Here is a 25,022-nt window from a genome sequence, read left to right as displayed (position 1 = left end):
ACTGTTTGGGGAATCACTTTAAATATCTTCCCTGTGCTCTGTTAGAGGGAAATACAGAAACAGTGAGGATCAGTTACCTTATTTCTACCAGATTCTTGAGTTTAGCGACCCTGTTAGAGAACAGGGCAGTTTTCACTTTGCAACCTCTGAGAGTAGGGGTATAGAGGCATTCTAGGGGCATTATCATGAACTGCAAACTAAGGAAGAGTTGATTAACTGTTTCAGGGCATATAAAAAGGGAATTTAAGAAGAATATGAAATGTGACCCTTTTTTAAGCACACTTTTACTTCTCTCAGAAATTCTAGAGCACCCTGAGAAAGGTTTCTATAGTTGTTCTGCATTGCTAGGGGTGGGAGAGGGAGACAGGAGCAGGGGAGGGAGTGGAGGGAGAGTTGATATGTTCAGCTACCAAACCAAAGACATCAAAACTCAAAGTAATCCCCATAAGGAAGCCAATTAAAAAGGTAGGGTGCAGAGAAGGACATTTGTTTATTTCTTAGTTCATGACAGAAAGGAAGGATCAGGACCTGACACTAGAACCATCATCTAAGATGAGACTGACACTGGGGACCAGGCTCATGACCAGCAGTGCTTAGCCAAATCCACTGTTGTGTTGAAGGCTTTGTCTCAGAGAGCCTCAGATACAGTCCCAGTGATCAAAACATTATTCTAGAAATCTGGACAGGGGGCAGTTTGAACCAGTCAGGCAGTTGGTATCTAAGAATTCTTTTCCCTAGTGGGCAAACCCTGGGGACTTGAGAACCCAGAAAAGTGGCAGCAGGCAACACATGGCCTTCTGTATGGTAGCCAAGTCAAAGTTACAGGAGGGAATGCTGGAACAGAGGCGTGGAACGTGGACTTAGCGTTGAGGAGTAGACTGAGGAGAAAGCCTGGAAATGTTTTGGTTGAGAATATAAATACACATGTCATCCTTATAGAGACCAAAGAGAAGGTGTGACTAATCCACTTAGTTTGGGTAGAATGTGATTAAGGAAGCAAGGTCGTGCTGAGCTTGTTTATTATTTCTTACCTAATTCAAGATTAATCTGGGAATTGGGACAGGCTGGGTGGGAATTTAATCTGCCTGTACAGATCCTGAGTTAAATAACCTGGTCTTCAGATTCCCAGTGAGCGTATAACCCCGGAAACAGAGTAACACATGTTTTAGCACTGAAGTTCAATTAAAATAGCCACTTAGAAAATGTAAGCCCAGAATAGTCAGTAATGTTACACATTACTGTTTGTAACATAAGGTAATTAATAGAGTCTTAAATGTTATATATTATTATTTACTATGTCATTCCTTTAGGGACTATGTTATTTTTTGCCTCCAGTGAAAGGATTTAGAGGAACAAGCTAACCTGACTATGTTAAACTCTTTTATTACAAGACCGTCACAGATTTCCTGCTCTTTGAGGAGAGTTACTATCTGACATTGTTTTAGCTGTCTTCTTGTCTGCCATTGTATCTTATTTTGTCATTATCAAAGAAAGCACATGAAAGGATCATCAACCATACGGGAAATATGCATTTTTTTCAATCTTCTTGTAACATAGATATGTAAATTTTCTTTTATTTATTTTTTGAAGTCCACTTCCTTTTTTTAATTGAAGTGTAGTTGACACACAATGTTGCATTAGTTTCAGCTGTGCAACATAGTGATTCCACAAGTCTGTGGTTAGGCTACAAGTGTGGCTACCACCTGTCACCGTACGCTATTACAATAGCATTGATGCTATTCCCTGTGCTGTACTTTTGTCCTTATGACTTATTCATTCCATAACTGGAGGCCTGGATCTCCCACTCCCCTTCTTTCATTCTGCCCAACCCCCAACCCCTTCCCTTCTGGCAACCATTAGTTTGTTTTTTTCATTTTTAGTCTGTTTCTGCTTTTTGTTTGTTTATTCATTTACTCATTTGTTTTGTTTATTAGATTCCACATATAAGTGAGATCACATGGTATTTCTCTTCCTCTGTCTGACTTATTTCACTTATCATAATACCCCCTATGTCCATTCATGTTTCTCAAATGACAATATCTCATTCCTTTTTATGGCTGTGTAATATTCTTGTGTTGTGTGTGTGTGTGTGTGTATGTGTGTGTGTGTGTGTGTGTGTGTGTGTACACACCACATGTTCCTTGTCCATTTGTCTGTTGGTGGGTACTTAGTTGCTTCCGTATCTTGGCTATTGTAAATAATATTGCTATAAACACAAGGGTTCATCTATCTTTTCAAATCAGTGTTTTCATTTTCTTTGGGCAAATACCAAGTAGTGGAATTACTGAATCAAATAGTATTTCTATTTTGTTTAAAGATTTATTTATTTATTTGAGAGAGATTTTATTTATTTACATAGCAGGGGGAGGAGCCCAGAGAGAGAGGGATAGGGGAAGCAGTTTCCCTGCTGAGTGGGGCCCTAGACCAGGGCTCAGTCTCACGACTCTGAGATCATGATGTGAGCTGAAACCGAGCTGGAAGCTTAATCAACTGAACCACCCAGGCACCCCTAGTATTTCTATTTTTAATTTTTAAGAACCTCCGTAATGTTTTTCACAGTGGCTGCACCAATTTACATTCCCACCAACAGTATGTGAGGGTTCCCCTTTCTCCATATCCTGTCCAACACCTGCTGTTTCTTTTGTTGTTCCTTTTAGCAATTCTGACAGGTGTTGAGGTGATATCTCATTGTGGTTTTGATTTGCATTTCTCTGATGATTAGTGATATTGAGCATCTTTTCACGTGTCTGTTGGCCATCTATATGTCCTCTAAAAATGTCTCTTCAGGTCCTATGCCCATTTTTTTAATTGGATTATTTGTTTTTTATTTTTGATGTTGAGTTGGTTAAATTGTAGAAGTTCTTTATATATTTTGGATATTAACCGCTTATCAGATATGCCATTTGCAAATAGATATATGAATTTTAATGTTGCATATATCTGGAAATATGTTCAAGGTAAATCTTTTTTGTTGTTCAAGGTAAATTTTAAATGAGAGCTTAGAGATCATTGTGGAATGGTTTTGTGCTACTGTTCAGCAAATACCAACATTTAGAGTATTAGCTCTCCAATTGTGAGCAGCTACAGGAACACAGGACCAGAAACCATGATGAGGAAAGTAGAATAGGGCTAAACATGGGGTCAGAAAGCATTAAGAAGAGAATCAGAAGCCTGTGGTCAAAGTAGAGCAGGTTCCAGAGCTTGGTTTGAGCAATTCAGGGTGAGAGCTGATTCTGATTTGTGGACAAATCAGACAGGACAGGCAGGTAACAGTTCAGGAGAGACATGTGGTCTGATGTCAGAGTTCTGAATAGATGCCACACTAGAGGGCATTTTGAACAGTGCAAAGCTATTTTCTGATTTGAATGTAAAAGTCAAGAGCAAGTACTCTTGGAACAACCCAGAGATTAGCAATTGTAGGAAAACTACTGCCAACCCTAGAGTGAAGAGCTTGTTTACTGGAGCCCAGGCCTCAGTAGTAATGGCCTGTCTAGTGAGAGTCAGACATACAGAGACAGAGGAGATACAGCTGCTTCTGGAAAGAGGAATCAAGAGAACTAGCCTGGCTTTTCTCCACTCCCCCCATCTCCTAGTAGTGTCTCCTTCCTGTCAGCTAGACCAACCAAAAGTCAGCTGATAGGTGAGCCTGGGAAATGCAGCCTGCAGGGGCTGGCCTCTGAGACACAGAGCAGTAAAAGGAAAGGTGAAGACAGTATCTGTGGGCAAATAGGGGGAGGGCTGGCACTTGCCTATCTGTTCTTTCCTCATTCATAGCTCCAAAATTCTGACTAAGTAAAATTGAAGTAAAACTGACTTAATCTGGAACGTACAAAACTTTGGAGATCGGAAGAGGTGCTTAGGGGCTTCATTAGGTAAAAATAAAGTAAACATTACCTCTAATAGCCCTTAATAATTATTTCATTTTCTTAAGTATCTTGTGATTTCTTTCTAAGGAATCACAAGTACTATGCCAATCTGATAGTCTTGGCATAAGAGTAGTTCTCATTGGGTTTTTAATTGAATGTGCATACTTTCTTTCTTTTATATGTTGGTGTCACTTTTTTAGTTGTTTGTTATATGATTGATGAGGAGGCTAAACCTTGTTAAGCCAATGTTAGACAATGTGTGCTTGGGGAGAATGAGGGATTCAGCCATGTGTTTTCCTTTAGGTTGCTTTAATTCTACTCTGCCACTGCCAACTAAGTAAAACACACACACACACACACACACACACACAAGAAAACGCCTTTATCAATCTTTCTTCTCATGCACCTCTTTGTTATTTCTTCTCTCTTTGTCTTTCCTTTGCTTCTCAGCCTTTTCTCTTTTTTATTCAGCTCCTATGGAGCTGTTTATACAGGCCTTGATTATTTGTTAACAGCTTAATATTCATTCATTCATTCCATAAATTTCATTGAACCCAAACTCTGTATCCCACTGACCTACAGGTGCTGGTGATTCAGCCATGAATTTAAAAACAAAAACAAGCTTCCGGCTTTCATTGATGTTGGTGGGCTTTTATTCTGTTAACAGCTAATGGGAATTTTTATTGATTGGGACTCATAACTTACCATCTCTGGACATAATTCTTCCAAATATGGGTTACCTATCTTATTTGACTATTTAACATCTTTAGTGTATAATTTTCTGAATGTAAGAAGAATCTGTAATAACTTGTCCCTGTCAATGTTAACCAGTTATAACTAAGTCGTCAACGACTATCTTCTAATCTTTAACTAGACGTGCATCGGTTGCTTTGAATTATACTTAACAAATCATGCTCATCTATGTCTAGCTATGATTTAAAAAAAAAACAAACAAAAAACTATTTGGCTTTGAATATAAATCAATGCCCTGACCAGGTTTTAGTAATTGAAATGCATAGATTATTATTGAATAATCAAAGAATCCTGAAGTTGGCATACTAAGTAATGGAAAGACTTCATTTATAATTTAAAGATTCATCTATAAATATAATAACTATCTGGAGCCTTCAGACAAAATTCAAGTGGTTGAGGATGATGGTGGGTGATTATTCTCATTCTCTACTTTTTATTCTCTTGAATATATTTTTATAGTAAAAACTAGTATCAATTGATTATGTATATCATGTCTTAACTTCTCTTAAACCTACTTCATGAATGACTTATTGTTTGTATTATCTTTATCTTCATTAACTGTGGCTTAGTCAGTTGTCTTCTTCTAAATTCTTTAGTTCATACGTTCCTAAAACAATGTGGTAAAGAGTAGGCTTATAAATATATTCAATTATAAATACATTAAATGCATTCTGCTAGACTCAGAGTGCATATAAATTTAGAAATAAGAAAAAATATGGGTGGCCATGAATATGAATTTGGTGCATCTACTGTTCAAACAGTTCATTAGTAGTTGTCCACTTTTTGGCAATAAACCACTGAATAAAATGTATATGTGCTTGCTTTAAATATTTTATAATCTCTTTATTAAATCAGTCAAGTTTAACACTGTTGTGCTAAACATGAAGTATCTAGAGGAGATGATTTAAATGAGTTATAAAGGAAAACAGTTTTTTGCATAAGCTGTGTCTCCCCCATTGAAAGGAAAGGGGATTATCTTCTTTGTAGCCGACATTTCTCTGTGGTGAGTCATATCAAAAGGTTAAGGCCTGTCCTCAAGACAGCTTTGGAAGAAGTAATCATAAATCTGAAATTCAGAAACCACTGTTTTTGTTTCCTGATTTCCCCCACGGGATATAGACATCATGCTTAAACAGTTAATAGATGTTATTTTTGTTTGCCTTGAAAGTGCCTGAGAAGGAAGCACTTTGGAAATAAAGTGTATTATGAAACATTTAATAGTAGCTCTCAAACTGTAGAAAAGACCTTTTAAATATTTAAACAAACATAACCTGCAACGTTTGAGTTATTTAAGAATTTTTTTTGTAGTAATCTGAAAATTTTTGTTGAGGACAAAAAATTACATTTCACCAAAATAATAAGAAAACTAGTGTCTCTTAACATTTAAAAAGTCATTGCTTCCATTGCTTTGCATTAAAGAAAAAAAGACAAATGATGCTATGTCTCTGAGTATGACTGAGGATTTTATTAGTGATCTTATTACTAGTTTGCTTCTTGATGCTATATGGGTACACCCATTTTAGTAAGAAATAAAAAAAAAATCCCCCCCTTTTTTAGATCCTTGCAATCATGTTTTTTCTCCTTGAAATTAAATTGGAAAACTTAGAGTTTTTTCTTTCACACTTACAAACAAACATATCTGTATATGATAAAGCACATGAATTGAGTTTTCTCAGGGAAGCCCTATATGAAGTTTTATAAAGAGAATTACTCTCAAAGATTTCTCAGATTGTTTCTAGCAATTTAAAAATATTGAACAAAAATTATATGTAAGTTCTCTTAAATATTTTTATAAGTAGAACAACCTACCTCATTTCAGAGCAAGGAAAAGAATTACTATAAATGGTACCTGAAATATTTAGTATTAGTGATTTCATTTCCATAGTATGATATAGCATTCACTATGGCATTTTAAATTGGGCAATCAGTCTAAATATTTCCCCAGTGCCCATCACTAGTCTGGTCTATACAGTAATCTGTGTGCAATTTACGGGTGACCCTGTGTTGTCAGGAGCTGGAAAGACAAAGAGGTGACTGAGTGATGCTGTAAGGTGAAGTATCATTACTCTCTATTCTCCATTCTAAAACTGCCATCGTTTAAATTCTGTTTCTCAGACTAAATTTTCCTATGAATTCTTTTAAATGTGATTTGTTCTACTCACACAGAGTTAATAAACTGGCTGAATCCCTCTCTCAGCTGTTCTCTCCATCTGTCCTGACACAAGGACTACCTCTTTGAGTCTTATGAGTTCTTATTATTACAGCATACAGCATGCTGTGAAAAAGCTAGGGCAACACCCTGGCACGCTTAATTTGAGAAATAGCTTAGTGTCATCTATCTGTCATGGAAGACCCTTTGAGTGGGGAGTTGAACTCTGAGCAGGTTTGTTATACTCAGAATGTCTATAAATTTAGAAGTAAGTAGGAAGAAACATGAGCTACAATAGATGTGAATTTGATGCACTCTATGTGTTTAATTATAGAAAGAGCAATTCATATTTTGTGATTCTCATCTGCTTGGTGAAAGTTAAGTCAATGTCTCTAATTTCTAATATCTGCCATTTGCAGAATTGTAAATTTCCATCTGTTCATGCTGATGTATTCTTTCAGCAGCAAAATGTGAGCAATTTACTAATTGCCTTCTAGAGAAAATATAACTTGCATTGCATTTCACATGCCCAGTGCCTCAGCTGTTAAAGTGAAGATATCTTTTGAGTCACACTGGAATTGTTTTGATGCCATGTATTATGTTGGTGGGAGCTTGTCAAAATGTTTGTTGTACATAGATTTAGCCACCTACTTTTAGTGGCCCCTCTTCCTACATGACTTATAAGAAAAATATGTACTTCACTCAGACACTAATTCATTTTTCTCTAATTTTAGCAAATTGTTCTACTAAAGAAAAACATTCTCCTTGATTTCAAATCATTGGGATATTCAGAATCCACTGAATATGTAGGATTCTTGAGTGTCAAAGCTGGAGTAGTTGAATAATTCATTCTCAGGAGATACCTGTTTGCTGACTGGTAGAGTCTATGCTCAGGTTTTTCTTTTCATATATTACATTGAGCCCTTTAGACAGTAAATACTATTGTCTCTTGAATAGACCACTGAAGGAGAATTCTTTTTGAAGGGCAGGGGAAAAGCAGAAATTATTTTTCTAGGACATTCCACATCTGGTGCTCTGTGAAAGGCCTAGTCGAATGTTCTGTCAAGTTCTTCCAAATCTATAAAATTTTTCTTCTCTCCTAGTTGATCTCTTTAGATAGTGTGAGATCCACCGACTTAACTCAAGGGAGTAGGCATTTATAAGGGTGTATTTTATTTTCTTAATATTTTCATCCTGGAAAGAAGAGATTATTCAATTATGGCATTTGTCTAGGATGCCACAAAATAGTGTAATCCATAAACTGTGGGAGAAAAAAATATATAATGCATTCCCCTTTTAGAGCTGCTCCTTAAGAGATAAGCACAGAAGTCAATGTTGGAATTGTAAAGTGTTCTGGTCAACGAAAACTTACCAAATTTTATAGTAAGAACAAGAATACAAAGAGGGGGTAGGGCGCCTGGGTGGCTCAGATGGTTGAGCGTCTGCCTTCGGCTCAGGTCGTGATCCCAGGGTCCTGGGATGGAGTCCCGCATCGGGCTCCCTGCTCCTCGGGAAGCCTGCTTCTCCCTCTGCTTCTCTCTCTTTCTCTGTCTCTCATGAATAAGTAAATAAAATCTTTAAAAAAAAATACAAAGAGGGGGAAAGAACAGGAGTAGGTCAGAAGAGAGAATCTCTGTTCAACAGCTTTGCCTTGTAGCGGTCTTAAAAATGGCTAATCTCTAGGATGCATAACCTATTCGATAATTTGCATTCCTGCCTTATTTGTCTACCTGCAATGTTGCTAAAATAATCAAACTAGATTGTTTCTTCCCCACAATTTTTTGTCCTTCATAGAAGAATCTCTTCTAAACTACTGTGTATATAAGTTCAACGGCAGCTCCAAGGCACTCTTACCCATCCTCTTATCATTATGAGTGTTTTCAATATACAACCTTTATTGATAAGGAAACTAATACTGCAGAGGTGGTGATGTTTTCTGTACGGCCCACATGTTAATTATTATATAGAAACCTTGTGATTTCAAGGTCATCTCAGTTCTATTCCTAGTAGGAATGCTTATTTGCTGGATAGCCCTGTTTAAGTTTCTAACTCTGCTCTTGCTTTCTACTTAACATGTTGTCTTTTCTCCGTCTCTACCAGATTCAATGAGGTTTGCATGATAAACTTTGTAATAGTATATTCTCATAGTATATCCTCCCTTAAAAAAAAAATCCCAAAATATACACATGCCCATTGTGCCCAATTCAGTGTAACAAATGCTTATTGCATCCCAGTCATATGTTGAGCACTGCCCCAAAGCTAAGACGCACAAATGAGGGAAACATTTCCCTGCCCTTAGGGACTCACAGTCTAGCTTAGTAGCTTTCTTGTTCTAGGATTCATTTATCACTAGAGGCTCCTTGGATAGGTTTTTCAGGGCTTGTGAAAAAAGTCTTAAAATTGTATGCCTGCAATTATATGCGTACATCTTCCTAGAGATTGATAGTTCATAAGCATTATGACACTTTTAGAAATATTACCTCTGAATTTAACTCTTAATATTTTAAAAAGCAACTGTCTACCACAGAAAGTTTTGAATGAGGGGGCTACAAAATATGGATAATTTACTGTTAGAGTTGACTATCAGTTACAGGCATAACCAAAAGAATTAATGCAGTGCTTAGAAAATCTCAGCTTATTTCCTTGAGATAATTTTTATTTGTAAGAAAAGATCTTTTCATCCGTAAAGATCCTACTTTTTTTTAGGAAGGGCATGTAAGGGGAAGTGACAGATAAATATAAAGCACCATGCTTTCAGTTTTCATTATCATGACTTTTAAATTTATTGACAATATGAAGAAGTTTCCTATGGTTTTAGGTAAATTTAAAAATGTCCTTTCTTCAAGAAATAGAAATTAGCAGCCAGTGTCTATTTTTCAAGTAGCTAACCCTTTTGTTGTGCTATGGGGCTTTCAAGAGTTCAGTTGGCAAGTTCGTTTACAGCTTTGTGGTGGCATTGTTCCACAGCAAATAGCAGATTTCATGAGAATGGTGGGTCCAACTTTCCTTATATCTTGCTTCTACTTTGTTTCTCCTCATGAAGGATGTACTTCCTTTGCACTATCCATTTCTCTCTGCCTTGTTTGTCTCCAGAGATTTTTGTTTGTTTCTTTGTTTTCCAAGAAGATGTTTATGTTGTGCATTGCAACATAAAAGTGAAACAAACAAGTGAACAGGAAAACACATAAAAAGGCATAATTTCTTCATTATGCAGGGGGATCATAGACTTAAATGAATCAACCATCTTGCATTAGAAGTCATGCTTAGAGTTGGTTATACTATCAAAGTTAAGAGGTAAATTGAGAAGTTTCACATTCTAGGGAGAGAGGGGAAAATAATTAGAAAGTATAATCCTTAATGATGCTGAAAATATATGTGCAGTCATGTGAAAACAGACAGTTATTAAACCTGTAGAATGTTTACCTTGACTTTTTTTTAACCCCAAATGAAAGCTGCAGAGATGAAGTCAGCATGCCATTAGAACTGTACTAGAACCAAAAGTCCATGGAAGTTTGGTGAGTTGCAGATTCAGGAAAAGGGCAGGCAGGAAGCATTCTGGAGTGCTAAATCATAGTAACCTTCAAATTTAGGGAAAAGACTGAATCTGAACATTTTCTTATCAAGTGTAGAACTATTGCTTAGGCCCTAGGGCATCCATCATATTTGAGGAGAAAGTAAAATGGATTCATCCAACGATGAGACAGAATATTGAAAAGGTTACACTCCCTTTTTATAAGTCTATTAAAAGTTTATGGTCTTGCACAGAGTATGTGCTATAATAAAATTATTATGTCCCTTTCTAATGGCAAGACAGTCATAAGAATGATGAAAACCACTTCCATAACTTGGTGAAGGTTTAATAGGAGACTCACAGGGTCATTTGTGGAATATTGGCCTACAATATCTTGTGAAAGAATGGAATTTATTGTTTATGAAAAATGCTTTTAATTCATAAGCAAAAGAAATTCCCCACAGCTTCTAATTCCAGGGAGAATCTGATTCCCATCTTTATGTGCTTTTTTTGAAAACTGAGCTCCTTTCACGTTCCTCTAAAAGTAGTGAGGGATAAAATGCTATGCCTCAGTCCCTTTTTCTGAAAATTTCTTAAGATGTTTGTTATTTTGGACTAAGTTCAGCAGAAAACACTTTTAGTGACTTTGTTTCATGACATATGCACCAGAATGCTATTTTCATAGTAGGGCAATGTATCCCCACTTTTTCTGAAGCAGGCTTGCTCATGGTCCCTGCTCCATTGCTTTGTGACTCCTGTTTCATCACACAAAAATGTTTATAATTGGCCATAATTCTTACACATACACTCACAGAAGAGTTCATAAGCTCAACCACAATTAGAAGGCTTAGTAACAATCTAATAAAAAAATTTGGCTTGCAATGAGTTAATTTATAATATTGTAGCATATAATGTAGCTTCTCCAAACCAAAAGGTCCTAGGCAATGGGAGAAGACAAAGAGCTACAGAGTGTGGAGACCAAGATCATGATACAGAAGATAGTGGGGGACAATCGAGACCACTCAGGGTCTACAGTGAGAAGACCCAGTCCAAGACCTCATTCTACCTTGGACAGGTATACTACATTTATCCCCTAAATTTTTACTGAACTTCAATTACACATGGCCATCGAGGATTCATTAATTATACTAATAAAAAAGACCTAGTTCCTGTTATTTAGTAGCTTATAGTGTGGTAGGATTGATAGATAAGTAACTGAGAAATTATAACCACTCTGGTAAATTCTATGAAAAGGTGCTATAGAAGCCAAAGTACATTATGTACTAATGTAATACCTTACATTAGCACATAGTTCTCTATGACTGTGTTTGTATAAACTGTCTTTTAGTAGACAAAGGAGACTTTCAGTAGACAAAGGAGACTTTCAGGAGGACGAAAGTCTTAAATAGGACCAGAAGGATGGCTAAGAGTTAGCCAAATGAAAGGGAGGTGGAAGAGTACAACCTTCCTTCTAGACAAACAAAGCAGCCTATTCAAATGCCAGAAGAGAAGAAAGACCTTCTTGCAGTTTATCTGAGGAACTGTGAGGTAATGCAATGTGATCAGAGATGAGAGTCATGAGAAAGCAGAGACAAGGTCAGGAAGCACAGTTAAGTGATTTCCAGGGAGCACCCACGCTGAAGGTAGGGGGAGTGACTGGAGGAATATCATTCAGAGATGTGTGTCTTAGATAGAGCATTCTTTCTCATTGATGGGGTGATGAATATTAGAGAAAGACCAGTTAGGAAGCTAGTGAAGTGGTTAAGAGAAGAGATGATGGGGGTGGGCAATTGGGGCGCCTCAGTGGCTCAGTTGCTTGGGTGACTGACTCTTGGTTTCAGCTCAGGTCATGATCTCGGGGTCCTGCGATTGAGCCCCACCTCTGACTCTGCGCTCAGCGGGGAGTCTGCTTGGGGATTCTCTCTCCCTCTCCCTCTGCCCCCCGCCCCACCCCCTGCTCTCTCTCTTGATCTCTCTCTCTCTCTCGTTCTCTCTAAAATAAACTCTTAAAAAAAAGATGATGGTAAAATGAACTTCAAATGCAGTGGGGATGAAGAGAAAAACAACAGATTCAGAGATGTTTTTGGTGGTATAATTGTGGCAACTAATCTTAAGCTATTAAATTTCCAATGACGTTTTAAGAGATAAAGTATTATATGTGAAAGTGGTCAGTAAACTTTGAAACCACATGATGTTATTAAAGAAGGACTTTTTAGCCTACAGGTGTGATTGAAGTAGTTTAAACCTAACAGTTTTAACCAATATGACATAAGGTAAATAAAAATGTCATTTATTTCTATCTTAATAAAAAGCTCAGAATTATTTTCTTTTTAAATTTGTCCTTAGACTATTTCATTAATGAATGAAAAGGCATGTTCTGCTTGAAGAAAATTCACATGTGAAATGTATTAATTAAATGGAAAAATAGGGGGAGAGTGGTAATACCTTACATTAGTACATAGTTCTCTATGATTGTGTTTGTAAAGAAGAAACTTGAGTGATTCTTAACCTTTTGTCTTCCACAACATACCTGAGAAACGGTCATCAATTCATTATGGTCATCAATTCATAAGCACTCATTAAGACAATGATTTTTTTTTTAAAAGATTTTATTTATTTGACAGAGAGAGACACAGCGAGAGAGGGAACACAAGCAGGGGGAGTGGGAGAGGGAGAAGCAGGCTCCCCGCTGAGCAGGGAGCCTGATGTGGGGCTCGATCCCAGGACCCTGGGACCATGACCTGAGCCGAAGGCAGACACTTAACAACTGAGCCACCCAGGCGCCCCAAGACAATGATTTTTGACAGGATGTGTGGGGTATGTCAAATTTTTGTGGTCAAATTATTAACTGGAAATAATTCCTCACCCTCAGGTGATTCTGTTTCCTACCCAATCACCCCCTACTTCAGAGCACTTTATCCTTACCACACATACCTTAGATACTATTGCTTAAGGAGCAACTTGAGGGTAAGGGCTTTTTTGTCTCATCCACTGACATCATCTAAGTCACTACATGTTCTTAACACATGTATGTTTTCAGAATAATTCATTGAATTAATGAAGTGTTTTTAATCAATTTATATTGACTATTTTATTAACCTTCCCACCCATTTTTCTAGTCTACATTACCCAGTGAAAAGACACCCTACCACTACCTCCGTACACCATTAATCCTATTTTACAGAATTTTAAAATGACTTTTACACAGTCACACAGCTAAAAACCAAGGTTCTAAGCCAGTGCTCATTTCATTATGTCACAATATCTTTTAAAAGGCTCTATTTTTCAAAATATACAAGGTCTTTTAATAATTTACATACTGAAAAAATACAGAATAGAAATGAATTTAAAATAATATTTACCGCTTTTTTGATAAACATTTTATGTATAAAAGGGATACATGAATGTTCTCTTATATAAGGTGCCAGCCATTGAATCCATGTAGAGAGAAGAAGCAGTAATTATTAGATTAGTAGAACTCTTTAGACTTGATTGAAAAATTTTATTAATCCTGAATCTTTGTGTCATGTTCTAAGATTTTTCAGAGAAATCGATGCAGGAGAGGAAAAAAAAACTGTATAAAAATTATATATTTTTAAATTAATAAAAGTATTTTAGAGTTGAAAAAATATTAAAATTTAAGTTAAAATACAATAGAATTTCTCTAATGACAGTAAAGTATAGACAAACCCATTTTCCTTAATAAAGTTTCTAATTCTGTAACTATGTTTCTGTATTCACTGTGGATTTGCTTCTTAGGGCTGTTCGTTTATGCTAATGTGAGGAGTATAGTTTTCCCTGATTAATGTCCCTAGGATGGATCGTTACTGAGTCATGTTACTAATATAGAAGTGCTAAGGATTTCCCCCCTGTTCATTTTGCTTCTATTTTGTGACTAAAGGGCAGAGGCACAAATGACATGTGGCCTTAATTATAGGCTAACTCAGCAGTATTTGTGTACAGTGTATTGATTTTTCACCCAGAACATTTTTCTAGCTTCTTAAAGCTCATGTTTGCCTTATAACATATCACTGCAGCTAATGTGGCCTTTGCTTGTGGGAAGTCCTGCAATAAAAACTTCTGCTTCTCAAAATTTTGAGGTAACATATTTCTTTATAACCTTCCATGTGCCATTATCATATCACACGTTATGCTGAAATGATCCACATTTAGGTCTGTGTCTCCCAGCTCCACTTGTCTAAAGTTCCTTGGGAGCAGAAATTCAGTGCAGAAAACAGTGATGAGAGCAGCAACTGATGCATGTTGTATGACCAATACATTTAATTTCTTTTTTAAAGATTTTTTTTTTTTTTTATTTGACACAGAGAGACACAGCAAGAGAGGGAACACAAGCAGGGGGAGTGGGCGAGGGAGAAGCAGGCTCCGGCAGAGCAGGGAGCCTGATGCGGGGCTCGATCCCAGGACCCTGGGATCATGACCTGAGCCGAAGGCAGACGCTCAACGACTGAGCCACCCAGGCGCCCCCCAATACATTTAATTTGAATTGAATTCAACTGTCCTGTGTTGACCACTTTTCTAGTGCTTATAAAACCCTCTCTCGTATCCAATCTTATTTAAGCCTCAGGAAAACCCTAGAAAATGATGATTATCCTCAACCAATCTTACTGGCCTTACCTTCTAAATATTTCCTGACTTGTACCACTCCTCATCTGTTGGTCTACACAGACGTCATCTCTGCCCTAGACCATGTCACAGTCCCCAACTTGTCTTCCAGTCCTCTTGTGTCCCTGGTAGTCTGTTCTCCAAATGGCTAGAGTTTTCCTTTCAAAATGTGAAACAGGTTACATAATTACCCAACTAATACTCCCCATTGGCTTCTCATCCTATTTATAATAAAATTCAAAGTAATTGCAATGGCTTACAAAGCTGTACTTCAGCGTAGTTCCAAATTTTGTTATCATAACCCATAGTAAGAAAGGTGTTTTATATTGCGGTTCCATGACTGCAAGATCATGACCTGAGTGGAAACCGAGAGTTGGGCACTTAACCAACTAAGCCACCCAGGTACCCCTCCCCCCGACTACTATCTGATTTCATTTTCTATACTCCTCCCTTTTCACTCTGCTCAGTGTACTGGCCTCCTTGCTGTTCACTAAGCATGCCAAGCAATCTCACCCATCAGGGTCTTTACATTGCAGTTTCTTTTGCCTTGACCATTCTTCCTTCAGATATCTATATGGCTTCTTCCATTACTTCATTCCAATCTTTGCTCAAATGTTATCTTATCAAAGAAGCATTATTGAATGCCTATTAGGTACTTTGTACAGTCTTAGACTCTGATGAACAAAGATATAATTTAGTCCTTAAGACTTTGCACCCTGTCTAGTGAGAAGTAAAACAAGCAGACGTTGAGTGAAAAGTTGTCCAAACTTTAAGTTAATTGATGCACATAGAAAAAAACTCAACTTAGCAATGTGGGTTAGAGAAGGCTCCTTGGAGGGACTAATACCTAAATAGAAAGACAAAGGGTAAAGCAAGAACTATCCAAGTTAAAAAAAGACAGGCAGAAGAAAGGGTTATGCAAGAATCCCAGGGTTAGAAGAGGTTTGGAAGAACTGCAAATCTTTGGGGGTAACTCCATGAAGAAAAGTGAGAAATCATTTGGGCTGGTGGGCAGGAACCAGGCAAGGAAGGAATGACTAAACATTGTGAGCATGTACTCTTTCCTGAGTGTGAAGGAAAGCCATTCGAAACTAGCAAACAGAAGAATAAAATTATGAGATTTGAACCTTTAGAAGGTCACTCTGTCTGCAAAATGAGACTGGAGTAGAAAAAAGGAAGATGAAAAGCAGGGGGATAAATCTGTAGTAACATAAGTTAGAACTGATGGTGGCCTGAGGGTAGACGTAGGTAAAGGATTAAAGAGATGTTTAGAAGCTAAAACCAACATGAATTATAAATGCTTAGCTTTTGGATTTCGGATGGTAGAATTCAAGAATGAATTATAGCATGTACTAGTTGGTTAATAAATACATGTTGAATGAATGAAACAGAAGGATTTATGACTTGGACACTGGGTGATTGGTAGTGCAATAACTCAGTCTTTTTGATTAAAGAACCATTGAAAAATTTAATTCCCAGGGAACAGTAAAGAGAATTTCCATTTTCAAGACATGATTAAACTTTTTGATGGCATAAAGCTAATAAATTTGTGACCTAACATCTGAGAAAGCTACAGAACAGAATGAAAAATAGAGAAATCTAAATTTGACTTTCTTGTAAGCCACTAGAGCATTATTTAATTAAGCTTTCTAATTATACTTAGTTCACATTATAATTAAAATTTACATTGCTAGCTTTCAAAGGTTCCTCTGGTCATTTAGAGAAATGCTTGTGATGTCTCCAAACAACTTTAGTGCTTTTCATATATAACAAATTATAATGTAATACTTTGCATATAGAAGTCCTCAAAAGCAATTTGCCGAATTACCTGGAAGCATATTTGAAGACTGAGAGAAAATCATATAGTTTCTCTGTGATATTTTCTCTTGCATCCATACAAATGAAACATACTTAAGCAAATGACAAAACTTGCTCTGATTACTGTATAAATAGTTAGAACAGAGGTCTTAGTCTTGGCTGCACATGAGAATTACCTGGGGAGGTTTTAAATATAGTGATACCTAGATCTCACTCCAGACCAATTAAGTTAAAATCTCTGGGGGTGCAATTCAGGCATCAGCATTTTAAAAGGTCAGCGATGGCTTCAATGTGCAACCATAGTTGAGAACTCCTGGGTGAGAGCAAATTGATGGAAATGATGAACTCACAGTCAAGCATCTTTGCTTAATGTTTGCTTTTTTTCCCAACCACAAGGTGGCAGCATCACAATACAGTGCACATGCTAACCCCTTGATGGAGTGGATTTGGAAATTTGTGTCTGTAATATTAATTAATAGCATTTTGAGGGTTTCTCCAGCTGGAGAAGGTATTATTCACTTTTTTCTTATTCTCTGTTGCTTTGTTGACTAAGAAAACTTTTAAATATATTTATTTCCACAAGTTGGATTAGCAGGAACTATATCATAAGCTAGAGTTGGTTGCAAAGAACATGGATTTTGTAATCAGATGGATTTGGTTTAAACACTGCCTCTACCACTTACCTATAGATTATTTAATCTCTTCATGCTTTAGCTGTATACCTAGAAAAGGAGGGTTGTTATAAGGACTGAATGAAATAATATATGAAAATCAGCTTTGTATGACTGGTACCAGAATGAAGATGTCGGGGAGGCTACAGTGATCATGCTGTGATAGACCTGGGTACCCAAAGTCCAGGAAAACTCAGGATACAGTACTTTTTTGTGTATGGTTTTTCTTTTCTGCATGTGGGTCTCTTCTTTCTCTGTTCATTTGTCAGTTTACACTGGTAATTATACAATTGTCTAGCTGCCTTCATTTTAAAGAACAAAGAAAGCCAATTTCTTTTTTTACTATACCTTTGTAAGTGGAAGGTGCCATTAGCAATGAAAGTAACTTCCTTTATTGTCAAGTTTCTGTAACAAGTTAGCCTTTGTTTACTCACAATTACTGTAATTCACTTCTCAAGCCTTGAAACTGTCTTCTCGAAGTCAGCAGTGGCTTCCTAGTGCCAGGTCCAAAGAAAACTGTCCTCTTAGGCATCTTTGCCTTTTGAATAGGCTGACGACACTCTCCGCCCTGACATATTTACCCCTTTCCTGCTGTGGGGACACCACTCGTGTTCTCCAGTCTCCATTGCTGTTTGAGTTGTCTTTTCTTCTCTTAGAATTATGAAGCCCAGGAGTTCTCTCCTATAGACCTAATTTCTTTTTACCCTGGGAATCTTATCTTTGACTACAGCCTTCATTTTAATGACCACAAATGACTCTCAAATCTAGGCATTGTCCCATAAAGTCGTCCTGAATTCCAGATTTACAAATCTAATACCACTGGCATTAAAAATGGCATCTCAAAATGAACATGTCAAAATTTTGAAATGGTTGCATCTCCTGTTCACACAAAACCGCCACCTTCTCTTCCCCCACCTCACACCTTTCAATCCATGGCACTACTTTTCACCCAGATGATTGAACCAGGGGTCTGGTTCCTGAACTCTTTCCTCAGCCCCCTTATATCCAAACTGCCAAAGCTTGTCAATTCTTTACCACCCCCCCCCTACAAAACACTTCTTAAAGGAGTGATGCCATATCACAAGTCTTCATTTCTTACCTCACACTGACTCTGACATAGCACAGTCTGACTTCAGCACCCAAGTGTTCTTGTTAAGGTCACTCTGTTGTGCCGTTCATGCTTGCCTACCTGTCTTCCTTTCTGCTCTGACAGGATATCCCTGAGAGCACTTGTTCTCAGGCCTTGCTTAGGGACCGAACGTAAGGCAACTTAGGAAAGGACAATTAATCGAATTAGTTATCAGAGACAGATTTTATTAGCCTTTTATCCCCCATTGTGGAGTACTCTCAACTCATCAGACTTTTAAAGGGCATTTACTTCATTCGTAGTATTAGATTGTTTAATTTCTATTCAAGAGCGCAAAGTTCCTAAAACTTGCCTGAGAGATTTTAAAAAATCAATCAGTAGTACATTACACATTGTCATTTGTCTAACTTTTAGAAGGTACTGAAATTTTTGGTAATTGGAAACAAAGTCATTGGTTACTGCATAGTAAGTTTACAATATAGAAAACCTACGTAATTCTGGAAAATAACAATATTTAGTCAACTCTTTTGAGAATTGTGCATATTGCTATTATACTTCTATTAATTTGGAAGATTGTTGGTAAGACTCTTAAGCAAATGTTGAACTCCTTTGTGGATAATGAACCATTCTTCATGTTACAGGGATATAAAGTTTTAGGAAAAAAATAGAACATACTAAACAGTGTCATTAGTCAAAAAACTATTTTAAAAGTACATATCATTTAGTGCAATATAAAATTATTCCTTCTAAATATTTATTTTCCACTCAGGAGGTTAAAATTTTAAGAAGTTCTACTCACCAACAATTTAAAATACATTTGGAAAAGTTATTCTATAATCATAGATTCAAGGAAATATAAAATTTTGCACATTTCTTTAAATGGGTTTTCTGATCTGATTTTATACCCAAATCCACCCTTCTTGGTTGAAGCATTACAATGAATTGTGCATCTTTTCACATTCCTCAAGTTGCAAAAGTCAATATGAAAAAACAAAGGACCTTTCAAGAGGACATAATATCATTTTCTTGGATCCAGCTGCCGAATTAATAGAGAATGCACACACTGAAAGAAAATGCTATTTAAAGCCTTCAAACGAGGCATTTTCAACAAGACAGCAGAACACAAAGAGAAAAAGTGGAACAAAACCATATTGTATGCTTAATTAGGACAAAAGAAGCAGAAAACAAACACCAACTTGATGATTGTCATATGGTTCAGAACATGACTGATACAGAAACAATGTTAAATCAGGGCTCAAAAATGGATAGAAAAAACTTTGCATGACTTAGATTTCTCATATCTGGTTCTCATCTCTTTTGAGATTCACATGTATAGAGGTCTTGATGTTGTCCAAGATATTTTGACAAAAAGCATTCAGGATATAAGTGTTGACGACTTGAGTGATACTTGCCAGATCTAGCTATGTGTATAGACTGACAGAAAATTGGAACAGAAATCAGAGTGGCAGGCTCAAATTTGTTACTAATGAAAATCTTTTTGTAAGTGTTGAATTATTCAACTTAACTTTTCTGCAACCCAGAGGAATTCCTCCATCCCATCTTTTCCCATAAGAGATCATGCATTTTATTCCTAACTCTGCTACCAATTAACTCTATGATCATGGACAAATCACCTGTGCTGTTTTTATATTCTCATTTGCAATTTGCATAAAGGTGGCACTAGGTAATCTCTAAACTCTCTTCCATCACTAACATTCTATGGTGCTGTTGAAGGCAGGATTATTTTGAAGATTAAGGAAAGAATAAATTTGGACATTTTACTTAATTATTACTTAAATATGTGACATAAAATGAAGTTACAAGAGAGCAAGTTGTACCTTGGCAGAATCAATTAGGAATTTGAATAATACTGATTAAAGAGATCTCTTCAGCAAGAACTCATGCCTGGCAGCAAGAACTCAAAAGAATGCCATCAGAATCCAATTGCTAAATCCCAATTTTATTATGTAAAATTGTACTCTTTTACGTGCTTTCTGGCAAAAGCCATATTTTATAGATAAGTTTTACATTTTTAGAAATGGAGAAAATGGAAGGAAATGTTGACATGATGTCTTAGAGAGGAAAGGGTGTAGACCTGCGATTGTTGAGACCCCAGTAATAGAATATGTTGCAATTCAGTTATTTGTTTCATCCTCTAATTACTGTATACCTGTGATCACCGATATGCCATGTCATAACATTGCTATGTGGGGTACTCACATAATTATCCTCCAAACATTTGTGACAGTGAAGGGCCTGAGAACTATTAGTAACTATAAGGACAACAAGCACAAACTGGAACTGTTTTGAGCAAATTGAGACATGTAGTCACCCTATTGGCTTGTGTTTCTATTTCTCGTTTTAGGAAGATGTTTACTTTAAATATTGTTTCATTATCCCTTATTTTTGGTTAATATCTATCACCATTTGCTCTGAATTATTCTTTAAATTGGGTTTTAATTTAAAAAGTCCATCGTTAGTTATGTGACTTCAAGATATTTTTAAAAGAATTCTTTTGCATCTGAGTTTTTTGATCTAAAGATTATTTCAAAGGGCATATATAAAGAGCCTAGCACATGGTATTGTCTCAGAGGAAAAAAAAAAGTGACTTACTTCCCTTAATTAGATAGAAAAGTGTTCTTGGTTTATCAAACTTTCAAAAATAGTTGGGAAAGTAGATCTGAGAGCATTATAACCGTGTGTGTGTGTGTGTCTGTGTGTCTGTGTGTGTCTGTGTGTGTGTGTGACATTTGTTCTGCAGTTCCTTTTTGTTTTATTAAATACAATATCCATATTGGTATTGAGACATGTCTTTTATATTGTTCCACTTTTTTAGGTGCTATCTGATATTAAAGTCTTCCCTCAAGGATCTATCTGGATCTGTCTGGGTGTGGTGGCAGTTTTGAGGTTTGGAAACCTTTATGGGGTTCAAAATCATGCTTTGTATCATGCATCTCTGGTGCCTTAAAAGCCAAGATCTTCATTTGTTTCATTTACAAGAAATAGAGAATTACTTCCTCTTTTTGAAACTCTCTGATCACTTGACTTCTATAGCATTGTAATATTTTTATTATCTATGTATTTCTTTAAATGTTCCTTTTTTCCCTTTCTTTTCCTCCTTCTTCTCCATCTTAGTGTACTTCTCTTCCTCTAGTCAACCTTAAACCTTGGTGTCTGACAGGGGTCCATTTTGGCCCTTTACTCTTCCTACCGGCATTCACTCTATGGGTGACCTCATGCACTGTCATGATTTCAATAAAAACCTCTTGCTGATAGTCTCAGATCTATACATCTCTAGCCAACATTCCTGTAATCATCAGATCATCTATTTAATTCTCAAATAGGCATCTCTGCCCACATAGCACTTGACTTACCTCTCTACCAATCTCATTTCCCTTTTTCCATTCTCTATTTCTTTAGATGACTCCATAAATATCATCATTGTCCAGCTGCTCAGCTTAGAAATCTGGGAATCATTTTTCTTTCTCGTTTAATCAAAACCAAAATTCTACCAATTTGATTTATTACTATTTATTAATTATTCTTAATCTATAAAATCTATATTTTCTATCCATCTTTACTTTCCCTACCCTAGTCAGACCTTTTAATTTATTTTCTAGATCATGCATTAGCTCGCTAACTCTTCTCTGTGCTTTCAGTGTGTCTTTCTTCAATCCAGCCAAAGATTTGTTCATGCCATTCTCTTAAGTTCTTCAGTGGCTTCTCCTCCCCTTCGGGAAGAAGTCTTTGCTCCATATCATGGTACCCAAGACCATCCTTGATCTAGCCTTTGCCTGACCCATCTTCTTCTCTAGGCACAGCTTTTATCTCTTGTCACTTCTGACCACATACGTTATATGTTACTATCACAGAATTGCTTCCAGTTCTCTTTGCATGTGTGTGCACCAATACAAATAAATGCACATCCACCACCACCACCACCACTGCTATGCTGTTTTCTAGGTTCTGTGCCCTTGGCCTGGAGGCATCTTTTTCTTCTTCTCCTTTCTTTTTGACAACATCTCACACATCTTTTGCTCATGGAACTAGTACAGATGTCATCTACTCCAAGAAGCAAAAGGTTTTGCTAGCATTTTGTTAGGATTTCTTCACTCTATCCCATATACATATGCATATTTTTATCATATTGTGTGTTAATTTTCTGTTTTATATCAGTCTTACCCCACTAAATTGTGAGCTTCTTGACGTCATTAGCCATATTATTCCATATTTATGAAATTTCAATTTCTAATATAGTCTGGCACATATTAGATGCCCAAGACCTTTACTGAATGAATAAATGAATTTAAAAAATGAATACATTGATTCTAATATTTACTAACTCATAGTAATTATGTATTTGTTCATGTGTTATCTCATTTAATTAAAATGATTTGTGCATGTATATATAATAACATCAATATAAAACACATTTAATCCATATTAAGTTATTATTTATATAATCCATTTGAATTCATGGCTCAATATCTTTAAGAATTTCAAGCAAGGAAGCAGAGTCCAAAATCTTCAAAAATAACTGAAAGAGAATCTTCAGTCTCTTGGAAAATATTCAAAAACATGCAAGTCACAAGCTCTAATAACTTTCCATATATTATCCTTAATTTCATTTCATCCTTAATTTTCTCACATCTCAAATTGTTCTAATCTACTAAATTCTCCTAAAATATTCTCTGGAGCACTTTTGTTTATCCCTGCTCCTCATTTCTTTTTTATTTAGATTTGTACTTGGGCAAAGAGAATCTTTCCTGTTTAATAAGGGGAGGGGAAGGGAACAACTGAGCAATAGAACACCAGCTTCTCTTTAGAAGATGGAGGCAGGGAGTTTACGGACAATTGCATCTAATGATTGTTGCCCAAGGACATATATATGTATGTTTGAATATGACATTACTTTCTTTAGATTATTGGTCAATTCCTCTTTTATATTATTATGTGGAAGACATCTTTATCTGAATGTACCCTTCCACTGCAGGTGATTACATCGCCTCTTTAAAACAAAACACAACAAAACAAAAAACACTACTCTGAACATGTAGCCCTTTCAGCCATACCTATAATGCAAGTATATTTTACAGCCCTATTGGTTTGTTGAAAGGAAAAATCTTGGGCTCAGTACTTTTTCTCTCTTTGTAGTTTGTTCGTGGTTAGAGTCTATGTACTTCATGCTTTATACATTACCAACAGTTGTGTGATGAAAATCCAAAGAAAGCCTCTCTCAAAATAGTTTTGTTGCAAAGAGAAAATGGCACTTATGCACTTTGGTAGGAACTGTACTCTCGAGCCATGTTCAGTTTTGAAACTTGAATGGAAAAATCCATTGCTTGGAGAAGCCAACCACACAGGATCCTGAGCTGAGTCTATTGTTAGAAGAAGAAAGAGGCACCGACAAGGCATAGAGCTCTGATGACCTCTGAGAGCTTGTGCATACTGTGTCTGGCAGGGGACCTCCCCTCAGCAATACATATGTTCAAGAAGAGGCCAAGCAGGAAACCCGCCCTTGGCAGAGTGTCTTTACATAACCAGAATTTGGCTTTGTGTTAGCTTACTTACATGACAGTTTCACAAATTGAAAACAAAAAACAAAACAAAAAAATTTTACTCATTACATCAAAATATTCCTATAATTTCAGAATCCTTTATAGTTTGCGGTAGAGTGTTCTGCCTTAGTCAGGTCCTGAAGGCAATGCCTAATCACCCAGTCCCCTGAACTTTATGTATAGTCAGTGTTTCTGTGTTCTCACTAGTGTCATGGGGTAGGGTGGGGTCTCGTTTTGCTTAGTTATTTTGGTAAAGACTACCCAGCCAGCCACATCTGAATCACAGTAGCTGGTTTAAAGCCTTTTGCATCAGTAACAATTGACAGGTGTTAAAGGAATGTTTGGCCGCATCACTAGTTATTTCTCAATAATTCAATATTGTGTTAAGTTGCCCTACCCCAACTGGGAAAATTTTTCTCTTTTCATACCCAGCTACCTCTGTAGTATATGAGGCTGCCCCAGCATATCAGGGCTAGAATGAATATTTATGTTTGTCATGATTCAGGCTACCAGAGGTTCCAAGTGCAGTAAAGAAGGGCCGCTATAGTAGTAAGGTAGCGCTCATGGGCCAACAATCTCTTAACAGAAGGCAAGAGCTGTTTCTGAAAGTCTTGTCCAAAGCCTCCCTGTGACAGCCATTTTTGAGGGACGCATGTCCTCATAGGCCTGAGTCACTTTATTGAGTAACTCTTTTAGTTTCTTACAATAATTTTTGCTTTGGAGTGTAAGACAGGATGAATTCTAGGGTGCCCTGTCTCGTGGCACCAGAAATTGGTAGCTCTTCTTTCATTCAATCCATTTCCAGCCAGTGGAGCTCCTTAGCCCCTTCTCTATCTACCTTATGGTAATATATTTTCCAAGAGATTTATTTTTCTTTCCATGTCACTTGGCCTAAGGTAGAGCTACCCTAGGTCATCATGATAGATCTCCCCTATCAGGAGATCTTTTTCCTCTTCATCAGGAAGAAGAGGTCAGGGAATCAATCT

General features: G+C 36.7%; 1 protein-coding gene across 11 annotated transcripts in view; it reads left to right on the top strand.

Moving 5' to 3' along the window:
* Positions 1-25,022, top strand: part of MAPK10 (mitogen-activated protein kinase 10) — a 547,028-nt gene that overhangs the window by 505,339 nt on the left and 16,667 nt on the right. The window lies entirely within an intron of this gene.

Source organism: Zalophus californianus, chromosome 2 (assembly GCF_009762305.2).
Source record: "Zalophus californianus isolate mZalCal1 chromosome 2, mZalCal1.pri.v2, whole genome shotgun sequence".
Lineage (NCBI taxonomy): Eukaryota > Metazoa > Chordata > Mammalia > Carnivora > Otariidae > Zalophus > Zalophus californianus.
The sequence above is the reverse complement of the archived record's forward strand: the minus strand, read 5'-3'. Positions and strand labels throughout refer to the sequence as shown.